We start from the raw sequence: 25,446 nt of genomic DNA, 5'->3' as shown, positions 1-25,446 counted from the left end.
TAAGTTTTTATTTTTAGTACAAATTTTTGTTTAACTCAATTTTGCATTGTAAATATTATGTATAAATATATGTCAACTGTGACATTTTATGAGAAGATAACATATGATTCATAAACAAAGTATTAATTTAAATTTATCTTGTTTTTTCATTAATGCCTTTATTGTTGCTTTTAAGTGGTTTTTTTGTGACAATTTTTTTTATAAACTTCAACAATATCATGTGACTGAAATAAGCAGTACTGTTGAAATTAAGGTATATCTAGAGGATCATGGCATTACTTTCATAGTATTTCTTCTACTTTCACTTGAAGTCACTGTATAAGAATTTATTTTAACAAGATGTGTTGGGGGAGATGGAAGTCAATATTCATTGTTTGGTTGCAATGGTTCACGTATGGACATTATTTGAGAAGCTATGTGCAATTTGGGGGATTTTTAACTCTCTCTCCATGGATTTTGGTGCACAGCCTGCTACTGGCTGTTGCAGTGATTGCTCAGAACCTGCCCATGGTTGCTCTTGCCCGTCCTCACCTGCAGTTGTGAGCCCTGGCCTTGTGTGAGTTGGCAGAACTCGGGCTGAGGGCTGGGACTCTGCTCTGCTTGGGTTTGGTGCTGGGTCAGCCAGCGTGTCCATGGCAGGAGACTGGGGGCTGTGAGCTCCCCCCCATGGGACTGCACTGTTCTGCCTCTCAGCAGGGTTATGGAAAAAAAATCACTTCAGGAGGGTCAGATGTTTAATTTCTACTCTGTTAAGGAACCCAAAAAAGATTTCACATAAGAAGCTCAGCTTCTTCTTACCTATTGTAGGCACTGATAAGTTGATAAAGTCCAACTTTTCCCCTTTTCTCTGTGTTGAAACTTGGAAAAATTCAGTAACAGTCTTGTATTCTGCCTGCTAACCTTAGGCCATTGAAGCAAAGCATCAGCAGGAAGTGAAAAACAAAAATATTCTCAAATCCATGTGGTTTTAAGCCAATACCATAGACAAACAGGCAAGATATTAACTTTGTGCAGGCCATTAATATTTCATTTTACGTCATTCCAGATTAATGCCTTCTATTGGTTTTTTTCTGTGTATAGGAAGAATCACATTTTTGTTTAACATCTTAAAATATAAAGCATCTTTTGATTCAGTTTGAAAAAAAAAATTAGCAAGTTGACTCAGTGTTTCTGCTGATTTTCCTCTGATTCCTTATTCCAGAAAAACCCAACAGATACAAACCATGTATTTATGGGAAAATATTAGATGCAGTTCTTTGGTCTCTGATTTTGGGGAATGCAAACCAGCTAATTAACATGGGTCTCACTCTGCCAGAAAAATCTCTAAAGCTCATTATAGCTTAGTGTGTACCTTTGAAAAGACAAGTGCTTACATAAGCATCTTTCAGATGCACTTTCCATACAGGAGAGTTTGGAAATGTGTAAGCCATGGGAATCTTGCACTGCTCCTGCCTGCCTTTACTCTCTGGATTTGCCAATGGGGCATTGTCCACAACCACTGACTCTCGACAGTTTTGAGATGAACTTCAGCCCATTCCCCCCAGACCCTAACCAGGTGCAGAATTTATATCCAGCCTCCTGGCCCTGAGGCAGGAATGCTCCCCGGTGAGCTCTCCTGACACTGCTGCACATCCTGCCACGACTTTTAACATCACTAGAGACATTTTTCCCCCAAAGGAAATAATGACTTGCAGTAACACAGCTTGTTGTGAGATCTTGTTGGAAATCCAAACATGTGGCAATTTACGAGTGTCAGCAGAATTTTTTAGACTTGTGTGGCAGTACGTGCTGTGCGTTAGATGTTGGAATCTGACCCTTCGGCTCTGCCACAGTGGTGTCCCAGGAAAACCATGGAGAGTTGCCTCTACTCTCTTTTCTATTTACTTTCTTTTCCTAATATTTTGCAATATAATTTACCTATATAGCAATTTTTACTTGTTTTGCCTGTAGATTGTTTTTCACAATCTGAAATCCTGCCCAAGATCTTTTAATTTTATCTGATCAATCAATTTTGATATTTTTGTTTTTATTTGTACAATTCATGCTTTCTTTATAAAATTCTTGACTTACTGAAATAGGGTTTTAAAGTAAGAGGCAGAAAATAGTGAAGGCAACAAATGTATTTTTTTCTTTCTCACCCTATTTTTTATAAGAAAAGATTTTTTTTTTCCTACAAATGATGAAACTCAATTTCTAAAATCCAATTTTAATATCTGTGTTCTGCCTAACTGGCTCTGAAAGCAACATAGATCTCAAACTGTTTCATGACAAAACAGTCTTTGCATTCAGCCTTAAGCAAGTGAAACAGGGTTTCTGGTTATTCCTATTAAGAACAGCATAAATAAACCTGAGCACACTGCCATGTAATGTTCAAGTAGAAAATAGTCTTATTACAGACTGGCTTGACTGAAATTTGGGTTTGGCATGTTAAACATGTTTTACATCATCAGTTTTTGTTACAGCTTTTGGCACTAGACTGCAACATGATTGAGAGGTTTTGATGACCTCAGCTTCTGCAGTTTATTAAGTCATCCAAACAAATAAAGAGGTTCTGTCAAGTACCTTGCTCACAACATCTGCCTTACCTGTATATTTTTATGGTCTAGTATAATTGTAATTTGAATTTTAAGTGTCTATCAGTGAGGGAAAGAGGGAGAAGAGAAAGCTCCTATTCTGTGGCTGAAAGAAAAGGGAAAAAGATACCTTGGCTACCATCTCCACTGAATATGTAATGAAGGGCTAAGAAAATAACCTTTTAATGGCCTCAAGACTTGGTCCAATTAATAAAATAAACATGCTTTCATTTTGAAGACCAGTAGCAGTCAGTTATGATTGAATACAAGTATTGCTGAAATTTCATAGAGAGGCAGAAACATGTATTGCATCAACTGCAAGAAACAGTGAGAGCAATGTATTCATGTGAAGGAAGCAGATTGGTTTTTTGAAAGTACTTTTCCCTGGGCCAGTGGCATATCCAGTGTCGCCTAGCTCTCTGCTAGAATCCAGATGGTTCTGCATTGCAGAGAGAACAATGCCATTTTAACGATAGTTGATTATTACTTCAGAATTGGAGATTTTCAGAGAGCTTTTTCCTCAGTTCTCAGCTGACACAGGACTGATAGTTAGGACACGTGATAAATGAAAAACTTAAAGACTCAAAGGTTTTATTGTTTCCAAATCAGATGAAACTTTTTGACTTTCACAAATCCTTGTGGTGGTAAAACTGATGGTTTGAGCCAGGTTGAAATTCGAGTGAAAAGAGCTTTCCTGTTGGCATTTCAACACATCTGTCAGGCAAGTTGGCTTTGGCACAGTGGGAAAAAGAGAAGACCAAAGCAACATTAAGCAACTCTGGTGATCCCCAAAACCCTCTTAAAGCAGAAGTCAGTAAGATTTAGCTTAGTGGAAAGTGAGTATTGGTTTAATTCACCCAGCTGTGCAGCTGTAGGTGCCTGTGTGCTGCAGGGCCCTGGGGCAATTCCAGGGCCTGGCTCTGCCCTCTGAGGCCAGCAATGCTGGGGATCACATCCAGAAGGCAGGAAAATGTTTCAAGATGGGATGTTCCCATTTTCTTTTTCCTTTGGAAACTGTAATGTAGTGTGGAATGCCTGTAGATGTTAGTACCAGCTAATTCTTACATTTTCAGAAGAAGATTACCTGAGGTCAACAGCAAGAACCTCATGAGGCCTGTGGAGGCCTGGCGAGTGTCTCTGGCTGTGTATGATCACTCCTTGCAGTGCCCTGCCTAAAGTACATTGTGTCATCTCTTCTTGGAAAGGTCAGCTCACCTCAGTTATCTGATACTGGCCCTAGGAGGCTACTATAACCTAGGAGGTTATGGTAAATGTGTCTTCCTGGCAAGCACAGGCATGACTAGATACAAATATGAGATTGCAGCTAAAGCTAACTGCATTTTCAGATAACATCTTGTCATCCCTGTGCCATGCCTCCGAGCTCATGCAGGCACTTTGTATTTGTGTGTGTGTAAATCCAGCCAGACCATCCTGAATGGGCAGTCAATGGCTTTGGGTGTTGGTACCAGCACTCAACACATTGCAGACTTCAGCAAAACTTGATTAGATCACATTCTAGAGATCACGTATAGAAATGCAGCTTGCTCTTTTCTTACAGAGCAAGAGGGAGGGTCAGAGTACTCTGAGTCATGGCACAGAAAGGTCTCTTTTCTCTTAAATTAGGAATTTGCTGTGTAGTAGTTTCGACTATCCTATCACCATCAAGAAAATGCTTGCACAGGCCACTAAAATAGCCTGCTTGGCTGGATCTCAGTCTGGGGGAGTTTGCAGTGATGCCAGCAACCCAGAAGTGCATCAGAAGTTGTTTTAAAGTACTGAAAAGCAACGTGTAAACAGTGAGCAAATACATGAGTAAATTGAGAATGAAGTTGTCATCAGCTGTCCTGTGAAAGCAGGAAAATGCATGTTTTAAAATGTAGCTAGTAGCAGAACTCTTTTACTTGCTGCCTCAGTGAGTCCCCAGCTTTCAGAAATCCAAAGATGATCAGTTTCAAGACCACCTTCACAATAAATCTGTTTAAACTGCCTCAGAAATAACTCTTATGGAAAGTAATGAAAAAAGGCACACTGTCCTTCAAGTCAATATTTTCCTTGTGGTTTTAATTCAGGTCCTGGTCAGAAGCTAATGGGCATTATTTTTCCTTTGACTTCCACAATCTTTGAATCCAGTCTTTAGCATGCACAAATTCATGAAAAGCTGGGGGACATGTTTATTCCCAAAGTGAAGCAGTCTTACAGGCATTTCTCTTTTTCTTCTAAGGCTGCCCTTTTCTCTTTGGAATAAAGATATGGGCAGTAGGCCATGTTTCAATGTCTGAGACCATCTGCCAATGCAAACTGAAAAAAATTAATTATGAATGGTGTCTTCCCATGCTAAATCATTTATTGTAAAGGAGTTTTTCAGCTTGTTTGTAATGGCTGTAGCCTAAGGGTGCACACTGTATAAATTGCCTGATTACAGGATACAGAACACTTCTAAATAGGCCTCAGATGATTAGGAGAGGGGAAAGAAATTAAAAAGGCCATTTCCCTTTAGGTATGCAAATGGATTGCAGAACAATAGACAAAGATATGAAAGACCATGATAAAACATACCCTCTTTTCTTTCACCTTAAATGATGTACTAGGCAAGTAGCAAGCTTCATTACGTGTGTCAGCTGAGATGAGGATTGTTTCATAATTGAAACAATGCTGTGCCAGATAGTGCATGTTATATTTCAAGATAAAGTACCAGTTTTTGTGTCCTCAAGCAGTTTGGGGTTTGCTGCCTAAATCTGTCTCAGGAATGGTTACATTCTGACCTTTGTTTAATTTAACTCTGCCTACTTTAGTCTCTTTTGGGTTACCTCTTCGAACAGAAAGGACTAAATTTGCTTTTGTCCCACTAGATCCTCCTCTCAAGTCACAGTGTGTCTTCGCTCTCCTGAGCAGGCAGTGCTGGTATTTTACTGCCTGTTTGAAAGTATCTGGGTGTGTTTAGACAGGTCAGTGAACAGCAGGAGCCATCTTCAGTCTGTCACACCCTTCCACAGATCTGCACTCCCTCTTTCCTGTGCCCTTACACTCATACACATCTGCATGGGACAAGCATCTGCTATTTCCTGGGAGCCTGAATATTTGTGGAGACAAAAATTTAAGTTTCCTGGTACTAAAGTAATTCAAATGTCTTAACAGTCAACATCAGCTCCAAGGGAACTGAAAGGTGAGAGGTGATAGATAATATTGCCTTTAAGTATTGCTCTCCCATGACACTCAGGGCTCCTTGGAGTTTAAGTGACTACGGAAATTGGTCAGAAGTGGGGGCTTAACAGCTACAGCGCTTTGAAAAATTACACCCCATACCTCCACATTGCTGTGTCTCAAGTTTGAAGCAGACACAGTGTGTCAGTATCCTTACTGACAATCACCAGATGGGGTTTAAAAGTCATAGTTTTTAAATCATAGATTTTTAGAAACCTTTTCAAATCTTATTAGTCTGCTATATCAAGCATTTGGGGTTAAGATTCTCCTTGTGAGTATGATGTGTCAAAAGTAGCAGGATTAGAATCCCAAAGCCAGTGTGAGCTAAATTCTAGCCAAAGCTAGAATTGTCCCATAATTATAAAAGACCAGTACCTGAACATAAAGTTTGAAGCTTGTTCTAAACCTATCATATTTGAAAACCTCCCACTATTTAATGTCCCTGTATTTTTCTCAATTTCTTGCAATATCAAATTTGCAAGTTTGGCCAGAAGCAGCTTATGAGAGCTGAACTGTGTGTTACAGTCATAAGGAGTTCAGCACATGAAAACCAGAGGTATTTTGGGATGTTTCCCAAAGAAAAAATCAAAATCAAGATTTAGAAATTAATCAAGTCTACATTTTTTTAGATAAATATTTTGTTTTTCATGTGACAAGTGAGCAAACAATGAGTTTAAAATATTCTCCACAAATGTGCACTGTGTCTGTATGGTCCAGTCTGCTCTACTTTCTCTGTCCAGTCTTTCTCCAGAGGGAAAAAATCTATCTGCAGGTGCACCTTACATGTAGAGCCCAATCCTCTGATCCAAGTGTTGAGTCTAGGACTGTCTTTACCTCCATTTGGAATCTGTTGATCATTATTATATCTTCCTCTTCTTAGGTCAGGCCACCAGGCCAGCCTTCAGTTCCTTGCAGTGGGCAGTTCTTCTCTCAGTCAGATGCAAGGCAGAAAGGAGTGGAGAAGGGGGGAGGGTAAGGAGAATTTTATGATACAGTCATCTGGGGCTTGCAAGAGCTGTAAATTGGGATTTAGAGTGATATCACTATTCTTTCATTTATTTCACCAAGTAACAAGGGAAACAGCACTTTGAATGTAGTACTAATGAATAAATAATGCACTCATTTGAAAGCTGGAGTTGAGACTGAGAAATATATCCAGTATTTTTTAGTGGGCCTGAAGTTCCATTAATGTGCCAGCTGAGAGGGAGGACCAATGCAGGGAGATGCACTTGGGGCCAGTGTGGCCCTGCCACCTGCCCCAGCCACAGGGAGGCAAGTCCAGCTGCTCCTCACACATTTTTGTGGGCAATTCCTGTGCTCTCCAGCCATTGTTGAACTTTTCCAACCTAAGGGAAGTGACAAAAAGAGAATGTTAGGTTAAAATTTGTTTTAATCTGTGTTTTCTTTTTGTAGGTACCCAGTTTGTGGTAAATGGGAGCGGGGCTGGCCCAGCCTCATCCCCAATGGGCACAGCTGTGAGCAGCAGGTGAGCAGCACTGACAGCAACGAGCCATGGAGTGCCCAGGGGCACTGAGCAACCACCAAAGGGAGCAGAGGGCACACAGGGGCAGGGCATCAACATGGGGGGTATAAAAGTTTGTGCTAAAGAACAAGAAGGGCAGATGCTTGTAGCCTTCTGAAGTGGTGTGGTGTTATTCTGGATGGGCAGAACCTGAAGCCTTCTGATGAGTAAGATGTTACTCTGTTTGGAGAAATGCTTAAAACCTTCTGAAATTGTATTGTGGCCATCTCAACTGTGATATTTGCTGTTACATTTGCTGTAGCACCTTCTATTTAGTATCCATGCTTGCCTCATGCTCAGTTTTGGTTGTATCCTGTGAGGTCCTTGGCCTGCTGGACCAAAGCACAGTGAGGGATCAACAGTCCCTCTAGGGAAGCTCTGAACACTTTCAGTGCCCTGTGGCCATGTCCTTGGGCTGTTTGATGAACTTTGCTTACATAGCTGTGGTCCATTTGGTTGTCAACCAACAGTCACTGCAGTACTGTGTCAAGTTTTTAGATTAGTTGAAACAAATTATCTGGTCCTCTAAGCATCATAGATGACCAAGGAGCAAAGCACTTAAAAGTTTTCTGTCCTAATAATTTCTCCTTACTCCATTCTGTCCATTTTCCTTTGCAGTTCTTTCCAAGCAATCATCCTGAGACTGTGAAGACCTGCTTACAGCCATCCCTTGGTTGCCCAGTGTTTCTCTCTTGGTTCAATTACAGCACGAACAAGCTATAATTTATTGCCTTGTGCACCTCCAAATACATCATGGCTGACTATTTTTCTTAATAATTTGAAAATTATTAGGAAAATAAATGTGCAACTTTTCTGTCTTCAGTATACCTAGCTAACAGAATCTGGAAAGGTCTGGAAATTGTGATGAATATTTCTGTTGTTTTGGAGGAGGAGTGCCTTCCACAAATAGGAGTTTGTGGAATTTCCCCTCTCTGCTTCTGTGGATTATAAATTCTTAATGAGTGTCTGAGATCAGGTCACAATGGGATGAAATCTGTGAAAGATTATTGATTTCTTTAAGAAATGAGGAAATTTGTAAGCCATGACATGCACTTTAATATTGGTTCTGTCTGGCAGAGCAGCTGCTTGGATCAGTGATTGTCTATGGATGCAGTCATTTCAGGATCCCTATCATCATTCAGACATGAAAAATTATTTTTAAATGGATGTGTAATAGACTTAATTTTTATAAAATGAATATTTGCAGTTAGCATCAACAAATACATTTCATTTCATTTGATGTTTGTGTTTTTCCTTGTTCCTAACTATTAGATAGATGAAAAGCTTTGAATCCAGCTTGAAATATGGTATTATATATCCTACATTAGGTATCTTTGAAATAGCATGTGTGGGTGTTTATGACAGTTTTTAAGATTGATGATTGACAGTCACTCCCATAAAAAGTAGTAATATGAAGAATCCCTTTTTTCAAGAATGCTGAGAACATTCCTTACTTTGATATTTTCCTTCTTTTCTGAAACCTGAAAAAGTTTTATTTTTTAAGAATAGGAAAATATGAACAAAACGACACTTCATCAGGCTAATCTGCTATTTTTTTTTTAATTTTACTGCCTGTTCTAAAAAATCAGCTAAAGTTCTGCCTCCTAATGTCATACAGAGTCCATTTCCAGGTCTTGTTTATTGTAAGCTCAATACTACATGATCCTGTGTACTCCACAAAACCTTGGGAAGGCAAAGCAACCAGAAAATCAATGTAAGGAAAAGGTGATTTTGTAAAGCAATCCCTTCCACAGTGAGTGTGAAACCCAACAGAAAATAACGTCCTCAGAAGGGAAAAGTAGCTTCTAGCCACACTTCACCATTCTTGGGGTGAATGTCACAGAGTTTTGGACTCTGAAGAAGCCTCACCACCCGAGCAGCTGCCTGGACTGGCGCCTCCTCTGGGAGCGCAGCAGCTCCTGGGGCAAAGCTCAGCCCTGCAGGATCCTCCTCTCTCCTTTTGGGGTGGCACAAGCCCCTGAGTCTATTCTGGCATTCTATGTGATGATATATATTGTGGCAATATTGCTTAAGATCATCTTAAATCTTTAAATGCTTCTTCATTTATTAAATTTTTAGGTTTGTGGCAGCAATTCCCCTTCCCACCACTGATTTTGTTGTTTTTTGCCTTTCAGATTGTGGGAATGAGAGGAGTGCATTAAGGATACACCAACAAAGCCTGAGGATGATGAGTGCATAAAAACACCTTTGTTATCCATTGTAGGACTCTTATAGGTAACATGAATTTATATCATAATGTTTAAATTTCAGTCTCTCTAGTGTTTAGACTAAGTTTTTTTTGTTTACTCCTTAAGTTTCTGGTGGATTCAACTGGCTTTGGTGCAAAACAGTCAAAAATTTTATCTTGTCTATTCCAGGTTAATCTTCATTATAGACTTTTTTTAGCTAGTCGTATAACCCAAAATTACATAACTAAAAACACAAAATCCACGTAGCTTATAAAAAAGGCAAAATTATGTGCTTTAATTTATAAAAATAAATTCCTTTCTCATGAGATTTTCCGTGAAGATGTAGATCTTGTCCATTGGTGTTCTGCTTAAATTGCATCATATGACACTGATGGTACTCACATGGCCTTTGAGGAGTATTGTCTGCTGATGCTACAGGGGCTTGCAGGGGGACAATTAATTTTCATTTTGTGACTATAGAGGGAGTAGACACTGATCTGAGACTGCTCCTGTTCAGAATGCTGACAGATGAGATATTTAGCTGGTGCACATAAATATAGCTCCTTCATGCTTCCTTACAACAGCTTAGACTGTTGTATCAGATTTAAAATATCAGATTTTAACAAAATGAAATAAGTCAGATTCCAGGGCTTGAAAACTATTCATGAGTGAATCATATGTGTTTAGCAAGTAGAAAATATCTACTTAACTTTCTAAAGATATATAGATATACTTCCATAAAGAGATAGAACACTGCAACTATTTTACAAGAGGGTGTAATAGAGATGGAGGTAAACTTCAAGCTCTGCCTTTACCTGCTTAAACTGCAATTCCTATTGAACCTCTAAGAGCCTGACTAGAACCTTCACCTTCCTCAGAAAGTGCTTTATTTAATACCTGATGAAAAAAGAGGATCTCTAGGATCACAAAAGTTAATTGTTGTCATAAAACCAGCAAAGATATTTTCTTGTTGTCCTGCAGGACAGATGGCTTCTCATGTTGTGCGTCCAGACAGAGAAGTAAAAGGTAAGATCCCCATTGTGTACCTGTGTGTCTTAGCATAATCTTTTCCTGTTTTAAATAGGGGGAATGATAACACTTAAAATAATGTTTTTAAGGCTTTCTAAGTCCTATTTCTCAATTGACTTGGACATACGTAGTTGCTAATTAGAGGGAAATTCTGTGTCAGGCTCCTCGTGTTACACAGCTCACAAACAATGACTAGGTTCTGCAGAAATGAAATGTTTCTACTCATTTTGTGGTGAAGCAATTGTGCATCTTGCAGTCTGAAAGCCTTTATGCTTGCTATAGGCAGTAAAAAGCACTTTATGTTTCTAGCCCACAGGTACTTTAGAACCCATTTTGTGAACAGGAGCAAAATGCCACCATTTTTGCTAGCTCCTGGGTGATAGTTCTGTGTGTTTTAACAGGAAAAATGTGGTAATGTGTTGAATGATTGATAAATAAGTTGTGAGAAACCTTAGTTACTGAATTGCCTGTTGTCCTCCCATCATAGTAAGACTTCATCATAGTATGAATCACTCAGCAGGCCTGAGACAACATCTCTCAGGTAGCATATACCTTTACATTTCAGAGGAGTGACAAACATGGTATTTTACAGTACTGTGCATGACTGATGATGCAGGAGTAAGTAGGAGTAGAAAGTACACTGGAGTTATAAAGATGTTTTAAAGGAAACCTCAAAAGCAATCAGTGAATTTTATTTTCTGATTGTGCTTGAGAGAGAGAGCATGAGAAAAACCAGGCATCATTTCAATCCTCATGACTGTACTTCCCCGGCATGCATTTACACAAAGACACCATTTATTTTTGTGTCTATCTTTGAAAACTAGGGACTTAGGTTTGCCTGGGACATCTCCATACATTTTTACAAACCAATGCCAGTGTAAAGTTTCCTTATGGAAAGACTGTTCACTGGTAAGGTTCAAGCTCTGCAACTCTTTTCCTGTCAGCTTGTCATGTTTGTGAATTTAGTGACATAAGATACACAAAAGCTGGTGGGGAAAAGAAAACCTTAGATGAAGTTTCTCTATCTGTCATGTAGCACCACTGATTTAGGAGACTCTTGCCAACCTCACATCTGCCACCAGCATTTCATAAAAGCTTTTGAACCCAGATCAGTTTACAACAATCTTTGTAGTATGTCTTGATAAACAGTTCCAGTGGTACAACTCAGAATGAAATAAATTGCAGTGGGAGATGGAAGCAGTGTCCCAGTGCAGGAGACTTCATTTTGGGAGATTGGGCTGAGGTGAGCTCCTGCTCATCCTGTTGGCTCCTTCCACTGCTAGCAGAAAGAGAGGAAGGATGCTGGCGCTGTGTCTGCAGTGTTGGACCACGGGCTGGTGCGTAAGGGCACCCACCTGCAGGCTGAACATGGGTTCTCTCATGAACCTTGGTCTTGGTTGATCTGCTAGACAACCATGAGTGTCCATGCACACCAATCCTACCTGTGTTAGGAACAGTGTTTGGTAATAAACCTAAAATTATATCTGTGTACTCAAATAGGTGATCACATACTGGCAAGGAGGAAGAGAGACAATCATTGACACAAGGAAATTCTACCAGGCACATTGTTTTAATACTGATCATTTCACAAGCTCATGTGAAATGTCTCAGTCCAGTCCTAAGAGAGGCATATTCAAATGTTCCCAGCTTAATTTTTCAGGCCATATATCTGGACAAGATAGACTTAGCATTCTTTGAAATAGGATTTTCCTAAAGTGAGATTGAGGACTGTACATGTACTCTAATGAAAATCGGTTTAGAATCTGATCAGAAATGAAGCTTGTTGCTGCTACAGTTCTAGTATCTATTTTCTCTAGAGGTAGAGGCAACTGTGAAGGTTCCCTGACTTTACTGTGCTTCTACAGATTTTTGTGAGGTCACTTCTGTACATTTCAGCACAGAGGAGAATTAACTGAAGCACAGGAACAGAAATGAACAGTCAGCGTTTAAAGGAAATGCAAGAATTTCTATGCCTTACTGTCAGAGAAAAATGTCAGGTAATTACACCTTGAGCAACGCCAAGATTGCGTTTCAGTGATTATTAAGACAACAGATATCTTTGAATTTGTTTCTCAACTGTCTATTGCCTGTAAAAGAGCAAGTTTGTTGTCAGATTCACTAATGACTTTAAACAGCCTTTATGCTGTTTTATAGATCAGCTACAACTGCAGGAAAACTGGGACCTTAACCAATGCAGGTGTTGGGGCCTGGGCTTCAGCAAAATCATTAATTGACACAGTGTGCATGCAGCACAGAAACTGCTCTTTGAGTAGTTAAAGCCTTTTGTTTTGGGGTGAAGGGTGGGATTTAGGGGTGGAGTTTTTGATAAAAAGCATCCAGTTCAAGTGTGTACCTCATACATTAACAGTGTCTGAACTAGAACATCTTATGACTGTGTAGAGATGTTGCCCTTCCCCCAGAAAAAGGAAGACCCAAGTTCTACAGTCTCCCAGAAGTCAGAAAGCACAATTGGTATCTACCAGTGGCATTTATGATCACTCTTTTGAAACAGATTGATGAAACAAAACATTTTTCCTTCCTTCTAGCTGGAAAGTTCTGGCATTAGCATGGATGAGTAACACTCACAAGTTATAGCAAAGGATTTCTTAGGAACTGTCCTTTTCTCATTCATATATATGTACATATGCACTGTTGTACCTTGGCTTTCAAGCATCATGTGTTTGTTTAAAAGAAAAGGACACACACCTTGAAAATCAGTTGTCAAACAAAGTGCTTGAATTCCATCTGAGCAGGATTCCCAAAAGAGCAATCCTTGCCAGTTTGTATTATGGAAAAACCTAATTCTGACACACTCTTCTGTGTAGCCTTGTCCACACACTGAAGCAGCCTGAATTAATTCTCATGTTAGAGTCAATCAGCTTGGGAGTTTTCCTGAAGGCAGGTGTTTCAAAGTGCATGCAGTTTTAATGAAAAGCGAAGATAGCTGTTTTCAAGCATGTAACCTAGAAAGAGAATTTCCCAGAGGCTGCTGTACATATACTAAACCATTAACAGTTAAAAAAGTAACAATCTCTCCACTGTCAAGCATGTCTGCTAAACCAGCTTTACAAAGGCAAGAAGCTTGTCTCTGATCAGCTCTCTTTTCCCCTTTGTCTGTTGCTGTCATGCAGGCTCAACACTAAAATATTGTACTTTGTGGGGTTGCTGTGACACAGTTTGTCATTCTGGTGTTATCTAATTACTCCTTGACTCTGCTCACTGAATGTTGTTGCTTGTTGTGATGGATTTGGTCTTCTTCATTAGGAAATTAGGAAAGGACATTGGTGGGATTAGACTGCTAACCACAGAACAAGGAATTTTCAAATCTTAGGAACTTGGTGTGCGTGGTTCACTAACACTGATTGTTAGTATCTGCATTGTGCTTGTTTAGCTGAGAGAGTAATGAGGGAATGTTTGAGAGAGGTAAGATTCTATGGGGACAGACTGTCCTTAGACTCTGTTTATATTTATTTAGTTAATAAACTCACATAATAAAACAGTTTCTGTCTACATAAACTGTTTTCAGAAATTACTTTAAGAATATCCATGTAAGGTGAGTTTGGGTGTAGATGGGGACAAATCAGTACCTCAAGCATGCCATGTATATTCTAAGATTAATAGGAAAATCTTTCGGTGTGGTCCGATTGCATCATCGATGCACCCTGCCTATTGAGGCAACTTGCTTTTGCAGCTGTTTGATATAAATTCCTCGCGTATGTCTTAGTCCCCTTGGTTTATTTTTATAAACAATAAATAGCCCAACATTCCTGCAGTGTTTCCCTTGCCTCGGACAATCCCATGGAGCCATTTGCCATGGGGACGGTGGCTGAGATTAGTGGCGTTTGCACAGATGGCGGCCATCGTTTGGGAAATCTCATAAACAGTGGAACACGTGGACTTTTTCCTCCCCCTTCAACATGATCACAATAGATTATGAGGGCCTACAAATCACTACCAGATGATATTAAGTTGCTTTGATAACACTCTGGGTCCCTTCCGGTGTGATATTTTTCTTCATTAGAAAGGATAGCTCAAGCACACCAAATCCTCTTACTCTTTTCTCAAAATTTATAGATCTCAGTCTCTAAACTAATTGTTAGTTGCACAGCATGCCTTAAGCTGTGCCCAGACAGAGCAATTACATCCCCCAGCCCTGATTAAAGGCACAGAGGAAACAGAAGTGCAAAGAAAATGAAACACTCTTGGCTGTTTGGGCAGGATGTCATTGCTGTTGTTTGCCTTTTTTGACATTTGTTGATAAAAGTGAGAAAGGAGGTCAGTTATCCATCACTGACCCTTGTTCAGTGCCAAAGATGTGACAGGCTTGTCTCAGGCTACTGACTCCGTTTATGAAATTATAAACAAAAAGGAGTTTCTAGGCCAATGTGCTTCTTTTCTATTAGCTCAAGAATTTCTCCATTTTCCCCTTGCTAAATTATGTGGCTTTCTGTGTCTTTTAAACTCATTTGCTTCTGTGTGTCTGCCTAAAACTACAAATATATTTGTTCATGAATGAGCAGGGCTTTACAATCATAAAAGCTCTACAAATTACCTTGAACAAGGAAAAACTCATATTCAAATATTTCTGCATACTCAGGCATTTCTTACGAAATGTTTCTCACCTGTAAAGTGCAGTTTTTAAAAATTGTGCTTTCCTTTTGTGATTTACAGTAGCTTTATGGCTGATGGTGTGCTTTAACACCATCAAAGCTGAGACTTTCACAGGAAAATGGGAAAACACTATTTGCTTTCACCCAATATCTGAGGTAATCATGCCCAAGTTTGTAAATATGAAGTGAAAGTACATGTTTTTAAATGCTGAAGACTTAAAAATCGTATACAAGCATCTAAAAATCAGATGGAAGACAGCAGCAATTTTCTTGCATTAAATCTAAGCTTGTCTTTTCTGTGACATCTCTGGTAGTGTTTTCAGTCTGCTGGGAGTTATCTATTTCATAGAGCAGTTTGTGGTAAAGGCACTGTATTGTAGTTTAAATATTTTAGCCAGGACTGCCAGACACTTCACATTTTGAAGTTGTTGTTTAGCCAGTCTGTCTAATTGCTTTACATGATACACTAACACTGCTTCATCCTAAACAGATGGGTTGTACAAAGAATCAAACCACAATCTCCTGGTGTCTATAAGGAGTGAGAAGCAAACAGCTTAAATATTTTTGAAAGTAAAAATAATTTTTTTTCCTCATTTTTTTCACTTCATATTCTGTTTACTCCCTTTTTAAGTCAGAGGGATTTTCTATTAAATGACCACACCCATTCCCAATGTTTAAATAGCTGATACAGTCAGATGTACATGATTGTCCATAAGTAATGGTGGCAGTTGTTGCTGTCCTTTGTGTCCATACACCACAGCTGAACAGAAGAGAAGCTTTCAGCAGTCACTGTCTCTTAAAATGACCAAACATCAAAGAAGTTCAGTGAACTTGAAATTATATCAGGAAGTAGATCAGACAAAACCTTATTTGTGTGCATCTGTAGTTTCCCCAGTTCTGTGCTTTTAAGTGGATTTAGTTTCAGATATTCTGTCTGTGGAAATTGTACACTTGCAAAACTACAGGTCACTCCCCCGTGAGCCTTGGTCCCATGGACAGTTTTATGATTGCTGTGGAAGGCTGACTGATCAGGTATTAGTAGAATAATACAGTAAATAAACAGCATGCAATAAATTAGAGCTTCTCACTTTGAAGTCTTTGTTTAACCAGTTTTTTAATTGCTTTATGTGATGCACTAGCACAGATGGCTTCATGGTACAAAGATTGGTTGCACCATGGATCAAATCTATAATCTCATGTGGCTGTAAAAAGTAAATATCTAAATAAAATTAAGACAGACTAACAAACTATTTAAACAAAGTGCTTATGGCCTAGGATCCCTACAAAACTGCTGTAACTAATGATTGAACATTGCCAGCATGGGAGTTAGTGTTTTAAGACCCTACAGAGGAAAGCGAGCATGAAACCTTGTATTACATTCCCACAAGAAGCAGTGATGAGCAGAAGCCTATTTTCAGGTACAGTGCATTTCTATCCTTCTCAGATGATCAGAATTATAAAGACTGATTTAGGATGATATTTGCTAAATGCAGGTTGCCTCATGCTTGAAGTGATCCTTAAACCAGATCTCTTGCAGAGTAGAGAGGTTCCCATCTCACTGTCGTTTTACCAGTCATCACTAACCAGTGTTGGTGGAGAAGCCCTAAAAAAAATTAAAAAAAAAATTCAGTAGCCTTTTTTCCTACCTTAGTTAACAGAGCTGTTGAGAGATGTGAGGGGGAGATTCTTCTTTTTTGGCCAAAGCCCTCACAGATTTTCCCTGAATTCCTGTCTATAGCATGCCTATGTGTGTGTTGATCTGTGCAGCTCAGAAATCACAGAGTTTTTGGTAGACAGAGGGAGTGAAAAACTGTTTTTTTCTGTTCCCTTGTTGTTTAAGAACCTTACAAGAAAAAGGAAATCCACTTTGACATTCTATTTTCAAGCTATCTATAAATTATTTTCTGGAACATTTCCTGAAATAAACAGAATGCACGAGTTCTGACAGCTCCCCACATGTGCTTTTGGTGCAATGGGTGAATGTAACTACTGTTCCTGTAAGACAAGGCAGAAGTGAGACATTACATGCCATGTGGGAGAGGCTGTTAACAAATTGGTGGAAATGGTTACGGTTTTCAACTTGTCAAGCATCATTTTCTTAGCTTGATGACACCTTGTAAGACCAATAAATAATTTATGGGGTATCTAAATGTTTCAAATAGGAGTTTAAGGACTGGAGGAAAGAGGTCTAGGGTCTCATAGTTAATCCTATTCGAGCAGCTTCTTATTAAAACAGCCCTCCACAAATTGATTACAGCTGCAATCCCTTTTAAGAAGGATTATTTAAAAATCCCAATTATAAAGACTATTTGTAAAGAGTAAAATACTTAGTGTCAGTTTTGCATGGAGACTGTGGCTTGACTCAGTTGGCAAAGTGGGTTATCCTTTTCCTGCCTTTCTTTTCAGGAGAATCTGCTCAGGGTGGGCATTTCAAACAGTGGCTTTAACATAGTTGCTGGGAAGGAGTTTCACTTGTTTTCTTGCCACTTGTGCTCCCTGGCAGCCTCTGCTGGTCCACTTCTGCTCGGCTATAGCTTGGCCTTTGCCTCCTTTTGGTTCTTCTGCTCAATTTCATCTGACATAAAGAACTGATATTTAAAGTCCAACCTAATTCAGGACTTGATCCTGAGAGCTTTTAACAGTGTTTTCCCCAAAGATCACATTTTCATTCTTAGAATTCCTATATACAACTGGCAGTAAAAGTGGGTGAATCTGATGAAAAAAAGGAGCTAATATAGCAGTGGTTTGTCTCAGTTTAGGTCTCTAAGACTACTTCTAAAAAGCTTCTTTGAGCCATTCTGATGATGTGAGCAGTAATAAACCACTGATAAACATAGTTTCACAACTGTTTTGCAACTCTGGAACCATGAAAAGGAACAAGGATAGGTCAGTGGATTTGATTCTGTGGCCTATATCCAGAAACATTAATAAAAATCTGACTATGCCATTTTATTTAAAAATATTCTAGTGGGTTCAGAGCGGTTCATATCATACACTGTGACTCTGAGACTGGTTTTCTTACAGCTAGCCTCTATAATACATCATGTTTGCCTTTTCAAGTAGGATGACATCAGTTGTACTCTCTCAAGCCAGTAATGCCCCTTCTGAAACTTCACTCACCAGAGACTGTTGCTTGAATTCCTGTGACAAAGCTTATTTTCTTATGGCAGAAATGTTTGAAAGAGTGTATATTAAATAAATATTTAAGAACAGTCTTAGAAGCAGAGTTGTAAATTTGTAAACATTAAGTTTACAAAGAGTACTTAATCAAGAAACTGAACTCTTAGAGATTTAGTCAGGGACAGAAACATACCCTATAGCCATTTATCTAATCAAAATTAACCAAGTACTTACAGAGTGAATGCTTGTCATGAGCTGCTTGAGAATAAGCTGGCAACCACAAATAATTCTCTGAATACAAATACTCTTTCAAGGAAAAACTAAACTGCTTCTGAGCAGCCAGTGAATAGAAAAAAAAAATAAAACCAGGTGACATTTACCAAATAAACTCTGCATTTCACCCAGTTTTGCTGACCATGTCAAGATTGATAAAGACAAACGATACTTCCTTTCATAGATAAAGAAAAAGGAAAGATGAAAGATGCTAGACTGGGCAACTTGTATTCAGGTCTTCATTTAATTACACACTCTCCATTCTGTTCTAGTCTCACTGCTTTACCCTCATGTTTTATTCTGAGATCTTAGGGTTGCATTTTTCAAGGCTGAAATCAACTCCAGTTAATTTTAGCAGGAGTTAAATGCAGGCCCTAGCATTCCTGTCTGTGCTCATATTTACACATCAGTTTGTGTAGGTAGTAGCTTCAGCTAGGCATTGGGAGGGTCCATGGTGGAGAAGCATGGCAGTAAAATATTTCAGATCTGGCCCATGGGGTGTAAGCATCTCTCCTGCTAGGCAAATATGATTAGGACTATGTCAAGTTGTTCATGCTTGTTCTTATGCCCTCATTCTTTTAATGACTGTATGGATACAGTAAAATGTTTTTTATCAAACTACAGAAAGGTCTGACTATTTGAAGTCTTCTGAAGTGTGCATTTTACTTTGCTATAATTTTCCAAGTAGCATTAGGGGAAGAAACCTTAAAAAGGTTATTTGTATATTTTTTTTCTTTCTGAGGTTTAGCCTGTTAGTTTATGGGAAAATGAGAAGACAGTCTGCTAATGAACCTTTTAGTCTAGCATCTCATTGCTCTGTGGGCTTCTTTCTTCATAGACATACATATCTGCACACGTGTATGTATGTATTTCACAGGCATATCTAGCCATCATTCCTTTTACAGTAGTTCCAACTTTCTGTACATGTGCTGAGCTGTAAAGTATTAAGCCTTGTAATCCCTCAACCTCTTAGATGTGGTTTGCTGGGGGGGAGGGTTGTAAATCCATGGTGGCAAACAAGAAAAGCCTGAAGCTGTGAGCAAACAGGAAACAAATGATCTCAATCCCAGAATGTAAACTGTCATTGACAGAGATGCATGAAAGAATCATAACAGGGAAACCTGCTGCAATTTTTCATCCAGTTACCAGCTGAATCGCTGCCATTACACTGAAGAAGAAAGCTGCCAGCCCACCACTGACATGGCAGAGTTCTTTACGTGTTGTGTGCGCAAAGCAACCATATAGCCTGACTGGCATTTACTCCTTTTCATGCTTGCAGACTGATAATTATTGTGCACTGCCTCAAGCTTGCAATTAGAGGCCACCAAGAAACAAAAAATAGCTGAATTTCAAGATTAAGCCTTTTCCATGACGGCTCATATTTTCCCAGCAGGGAATATGTTGTTGCCAGCAAAAACAGAATTCACCTATGCTGTACCAAAGGCCATATTAGCTGCAGGAACAAATGGAGAATTTGCATATAATAAAAAGTAATAATAACTGTCATTGTCACTGGTGACACAATTAGAGTTGCTGCTGGCTCCTGTGTCACAATGCAGCTTTTAAGGGGGATGAGACAAAACACTGTGCAGCCAAGAACTTTTAATTATATATTCTATAGTCATTTTGCAGTATGGATATTCACTCTGTGTTTCAAGCATATTCTCATTTCACTTTCCCAGACTTTCCTCTTATCTCCCAAAACCTGCAGTTTAAGTTCACAGGGTTGCTTCCTTTATTGCATAAAAAATATGCCCTGCTAAGCATGTGCCCTGTTTGGCTCACTCACAGTGGTAGGCAGAGGACAGCAAGTTACTAAAGCATTAGAAAAACACTTAGGACAAAGTAAAATACATAAAGAAGACATTGTCCATGAGGAATGTTAAAGAGATGGCTTTGAGTTTCTTTCTTACTTTCTCATTTTATGACTTTTTCTGTGTTGTACGGTGATGACTAAGATAAGTTGCTTTGGAAAAATCAGAGCTGCTCTGCAAAAATAATCAAATCAGTCTATATATGGATGTGTTTAGTGGTATGTTTATTGTAAAATACATTGTTTTCACTTAATGGAGGATTTGAAAGGGGGAAGTAGAAGGAATGGCCCAAGCTGAAACTTCTTGGCACACCATTAAGAATTCATTTCAGAAAGTTCTATCAGCTCTGAAGCTTCCTCTACAGCCATTTGAACCAGGACAAGAAATGTCCTACAAACACAGGAGGAGAAAAACAAAAAGTAGATGGCAGATTTCAAAGGATGATCTGTTTAGAGATGGAATTTTGTGGTTCAGGAGAATTTGATAGAGGTAGAGTTGCTGTCTGGGAAGGCTCAGGAGCATCAGCCCAGCTCACACTGCCAGAAATGGCACACATGCCAATACCATTATAAACAATACTTGGTTTTCAGAGGGCTGTTTTATCATTATTCATGCTGAATGCAGTCTGGAAAGATGAATCATGACTACCTGGGCTCACTGGACTCTCTGAACAAGAGAGCTAGATTTTGGGACTTGCACTAAAAGTACTCCTCTGGTCTGAGGGTGTTGTTTCAGCCTTGTGGATTTACAGTAATTAACAGCTTGCAGAAAATTAAAACATCTCATTGCAAGGTTTGCATAAGTGTCTAACTGGATGTTCAGCTGAGGTTGGTTAGGTGGGATGGAGCAAACCCACTTTTCTGAAGCTGATAACAATTATATTAGTTCAGATGCCCTGTGAAACTTCACTGAGTGAAGGGAAAACTTTTTCTGCTCCTAGTCTTCAATTCAGTATATTTGTCAGTTTGCAGTCATGATTTTAAGTCATCAATTCTTTCTAATGCCCTGATATCATTTGCCATAAAATCTGGGTGTCCACTTAATAAATCTAAATGTACTCCACAAGAAAAAACCCACATGAAGTATTGATGGTGGACACACAGGGCAGGGTTGACTTCTCACAAAGCTCCCTATACACACGTGCCATAATATGTACCTATACACACTGACTTCCACAAATAATCCTAAACTGGAAGCATGAATATAGAAGCCCAAAGTATGAGGTTTTTGCATAAAACTTAACTCTGACTCTCAAAATAGTCAGCAACCACTTCCCAGGGCTTCTTCCTATCTTTTGCAGGTCACTTTTTTTCACATCTCCTGTTCTCACAAAGACAGTCTATAGCAGAGTCAGCTATTATAAGACTCATCAGCTTCCTGTCTCGACAACAGGCTTTTCCTTCTCCCTTTAGTCTTAAAAATGCACATATCTCAGTCATCCTGAAACTGCTTAGAGTATAGGCACAGTTACAGCATCATAGCACTCAGCAGCAGATGGGAAACTGCCTCCCAGAATGAGGGAAAATCAGCATATTTTCTCTATGGGAGAGAGATTGGACCAGAATTTGTTGTTTCCCATTTGAGAGAGGTGTTCAGGAGATCCTGCTATTCTAAGTCTTTCAAAATCAGATGATGACCTCTCTTCAAGGTTCCTGCAGTGTAGCTAGGAGAAAAACCCAACAAACCCACCACCTTTTTCTTGATGGACTCAGAGATCTGTAAGGGGAGACAGGACATGGCTCCTAGCTGTGACCTGCATTTTATAATGATGGAAGCCAGTGTGTAAAAGCGGCAACACTGGTGTGCAAGGGGCTCAACAGACTTGGAAGCACCAAATGGTGGAACTGCCAACTCTGAGTTGGTTGGTGAAATGTAACCCATTAGGGTAGACCCCTTTCAGGCCACAATGATCACCAGCTTTTCCAGGCTAGGAAGAATTCTTGCTGAAGCTGCCTCATTGTCCAGCATTGATGCCCTTGCTTTGTGACCACAATTGACTGTTGTATGCAACCAGAGCTGAGATATCTGACAGATTTGCACAAAATCTGTGCAAATCAGGCTCAGGAGAAATGGAAAGGATGCTTTGCTTTGGGGTGCCTGAATGGAAGTAGTTCAGATTAATATCTTACAGAGTACAATACTCTTACTGTATTTATTTAATTAATCATAGTGGTTTATGGGATAGCAAATGGATTCTGTTCCTCCTTCCCCCACTTCACAAATAGTGATGATGCATTGTTTGTCATTAAATTTAGCCAATATATAATATTTTAAGGTTGAGTCCCTAAAGGAATAATTTTGCAATTCTACATCTGTGTAAATAAAAATATACATGTGTATATATTTACATACATGAAGACTTAATTTTCAATTCAATTTATACCAAGACAGGTCCCACAGGAGCTGTAAAGCCAAGTCAGTTTGGGCCTGAGTGCTTACTAGAAAAAAAAAAAAAAAAAAAAAAGCATTTTTTGTAAGAGTCTACTCTATTCAGGGGGATTTTGCATATGATTAAAATTTCACCCTTGCCAGGAGAAAAAGTGACTGATATGAAAAAGAATCAGGCATATACAGTTACAGTGTATTTACTTGTGTCATTACTTACCTTTGGCATTATAATCTTTCAGCTCTACTGAATTACTGTATCTCTAAACTGAATTTTTTAAACTGTTTGGAGTAAATTGCAAGGTTCTCCTCCATGGCACTGACTTTATTGTTCTGCCAGGATGTCTTCTTTTGTCATAAAAACAATAACTTAGTGTAAGTAGTACTTTTTAGGTTTACTAATCAGACAGACTAATTGTATCTTTTAATCTGGGTTAATCTGCTCTTGCTTATTATAATTTGGCTCCAAATCCCCCCAAAAAAGAGGAACATTTGCAAATAATTTAGTGTCAGAAGCACTCTTATATAAACACTGCAAGAATTGCTGAAAGGCCCAACAGAAAGTCTCTATAATTTTGAATCCAAGGCTCTAATATATTTTGTAAAAGGAATATTTTTAAATCTTTTCTTAAACCTTGGAATGAACTTGAATGTGTGTGTGTGTCTGTGTCTTCAGGTGAGGACATTAAAGGACTGGATAAACAGGGAATGGGGTCTTTCCTCTATTTACAAAGCTGAGCCTGTCTAGACAGGACACTTTTCCTGATTCAATCTACCAACTAAACTTAGAAAGACCATACTAATATTCAATTTTAGCTTCATCCCCATGTCTGTACAATCCCTGCTTAGATTGCTAACCAGGGTGATTATTGCTTACTGAAACTGTTAATGTTTTGGTTGGATGTTTATCTTCTCAAAAATGGGCTGAAAGATTTTTCCCTGTAGGCTACTGAATTTTCATTGCATGTTAACTGTTTAGGTTATTTTCCAACCATCCAGCAGTGAGAAAAAGCAGCTGCCACAGCAAAAAGAATATCCAAATTTCTCATAGAGGCCTTGAAATTATTTGATACCTGGAGTAATTTTTTATGTCACAGGAGAACCTTTGTTTACAAACAAACTCTGAAAGTGGCTATACCTTATGGCAGTAGCAGGCAGCTGCTCTCAGAAAGCAGTGACTTTGTCATGTCAACATAGGAAAGCTTCAAAATAAGTTTGCAAAAATATCTGTTCTTCTGAGCAATTTGGAAGTGTAGTCCTAGCTGCATGAGGAAATATTTTTCTTCAGGCTGAAGGATGGTTTTGTCATCCACCTGCATAAAGAAGTGCTTTAGTAACACAAACTGTTTGTTATCAAGCAGGCAAAAGATAGTACAGAATTATGGCCGCAGTTTCACATATGTCCTCCTGATAAGGAAAGGTCTTGAGAAAATGCTCTTTGCCATAAATTATTCCTTCTGAAGGGAAAAGAATATTGAAAGGTTTTGGGTTTTTTTTGACAAGTACAATATAAGAGATTAGTTCATTTGAGTAGAGTGCTTAAAAATGCAGCTGCGTGCAGATTTCTTAAGAAACTACAACTGACAATTGAAGAGGAAACCTAAAACAAGATTACAAAAATTAATCAGTTGGCACAGAACGGCTGACATTAATGTGTGTACTTCTTTGTTTTGAAACTAGACTGTGGAGGAGTTTTCTTATATGGAAAATTTCATCTACTTGTACTTGTCTCCTCACATAGTCAAATATTTTGTGAGACAGATCAAAAACCCTCTTTGACAAGCTCATTCCCACGCTTCTCCTTTTTAACCTGTTTTTCTTTTTTTTTTTTTTTATTGGGTTTCTCCTCTTTTCCTGGAGACTTGTTGAGATAAAACTTTGCTTGAAATATATTTCAGTAGCTCTGCATCTCTAGGGCAATCAGTATTTAAATGAAATATGGAAATGGAATTTTGAAAAAAATATTAAGGGATGAAATAAAGTTCTGCTAGCGTGTTAGAGAAGTTTGGGAGCATGGAAAGAGTGTCGAGGCTGGCATTGGGCAAGGCAGTCAGAAGAAGGAGGTTCTTTGATGAACTATTGCTCTGTAAACTCTGAGCTCTACCCTGAAATGCTGTCTCAGATTTCTCTCATACTCCACCTTGTTTGGGTTTTTTTTCGTTATATTGCATAGAATGCAATATTTCTTGGCAAAACCTTTGATCACAGTACAAAAAATGTAAAGTGACTGGGTGCGTGTAATTCGCCTTCCACAAGACAATAAAGAAAAATGGTATAATTGAGCACAAAGATTGAATGGGCAGACTTTCTCAGTTAAGCACTAGGCTACATGTCTGCTTTATGCAGTGCTGTGATAATTGACAATAGTTGCATAGAAAGAGTGCAGGGAGTTGCAAGACTGCATTAATTAACATGCACTGTGTACAGCACCCATCACTCAGGGTTGAATATTTATGAAATTTTCTTTGCATGGTATTTTTTCTATCCACCTTTGCATTTACAGAATTTCTTTTATCCAGTGATCTCAAGGAACTTCTTTTGAAGCCTTCACTGATGCTGATTAGTTTCTTACAAGTGGTACACTTGCAGCTGGCAGGTGAGGCATCACCAGGTGAATACTGGTTCCACTGAGCAGCCCACAGAATTCAATGCAAGTACCACCAGTGTGACTTCACTGATCCAGAAACAATTGATTGTTTCAAACTCCAAACAATTGATTGTCTCATTCTT

The 25,446-nt window shown here is 38.9% G+C and overlaps 1 long non-coding RNA gene across 1 annotated transcript in view; it reads left to right on the top strand.

Moving 5' to 3' along the window:
* LOC113459490 (uncharacterized) overlaps positions 1 to 25,446 on the top strand; it is a 50,686-nt gene that overhangs the window by 5,559 nt on the left and 19,681 nt on the right. Inside the window, exons 2-4 of the long non-coding RNA XR_003380770.2 lie at positions 7,188 to 7,260; positions 9,432 to 9,531; positions 10,467 to 10,511. This is a non-coding gene — a long non-coding RNA (uncharacterized LOC113459490). The remainder of the gene's footprint in view (positions 1 to 7,187; positions 7,261 to 9,431; positions 9,532 to 10,466; positions 10,512 to 25,446) is intronic.

The sequence above is a fragment of the Zonotrichia albicollis genome, chromosome 13 (assembly GCF_047830755.1).
Source record: "Zonotrichia albicollis isolate bZonAlb1 chromosome 13, bZonAlb1.hap1, whole genome shotgun sequence".
In the NCBI taxonomy this organism is placed as follows: domain Eukaryota; kingdom Metazoa; phylum Chordata; class Aves; order Passeriformes; family Passerellidae; genus Zonotrichia; species Zonotrichia albicollis.
The sequence above is the reverse complement of the archived record's forward strand: the minus strand, read 5'-3'. Positions and strand labels throughout refer to the sequence as shown.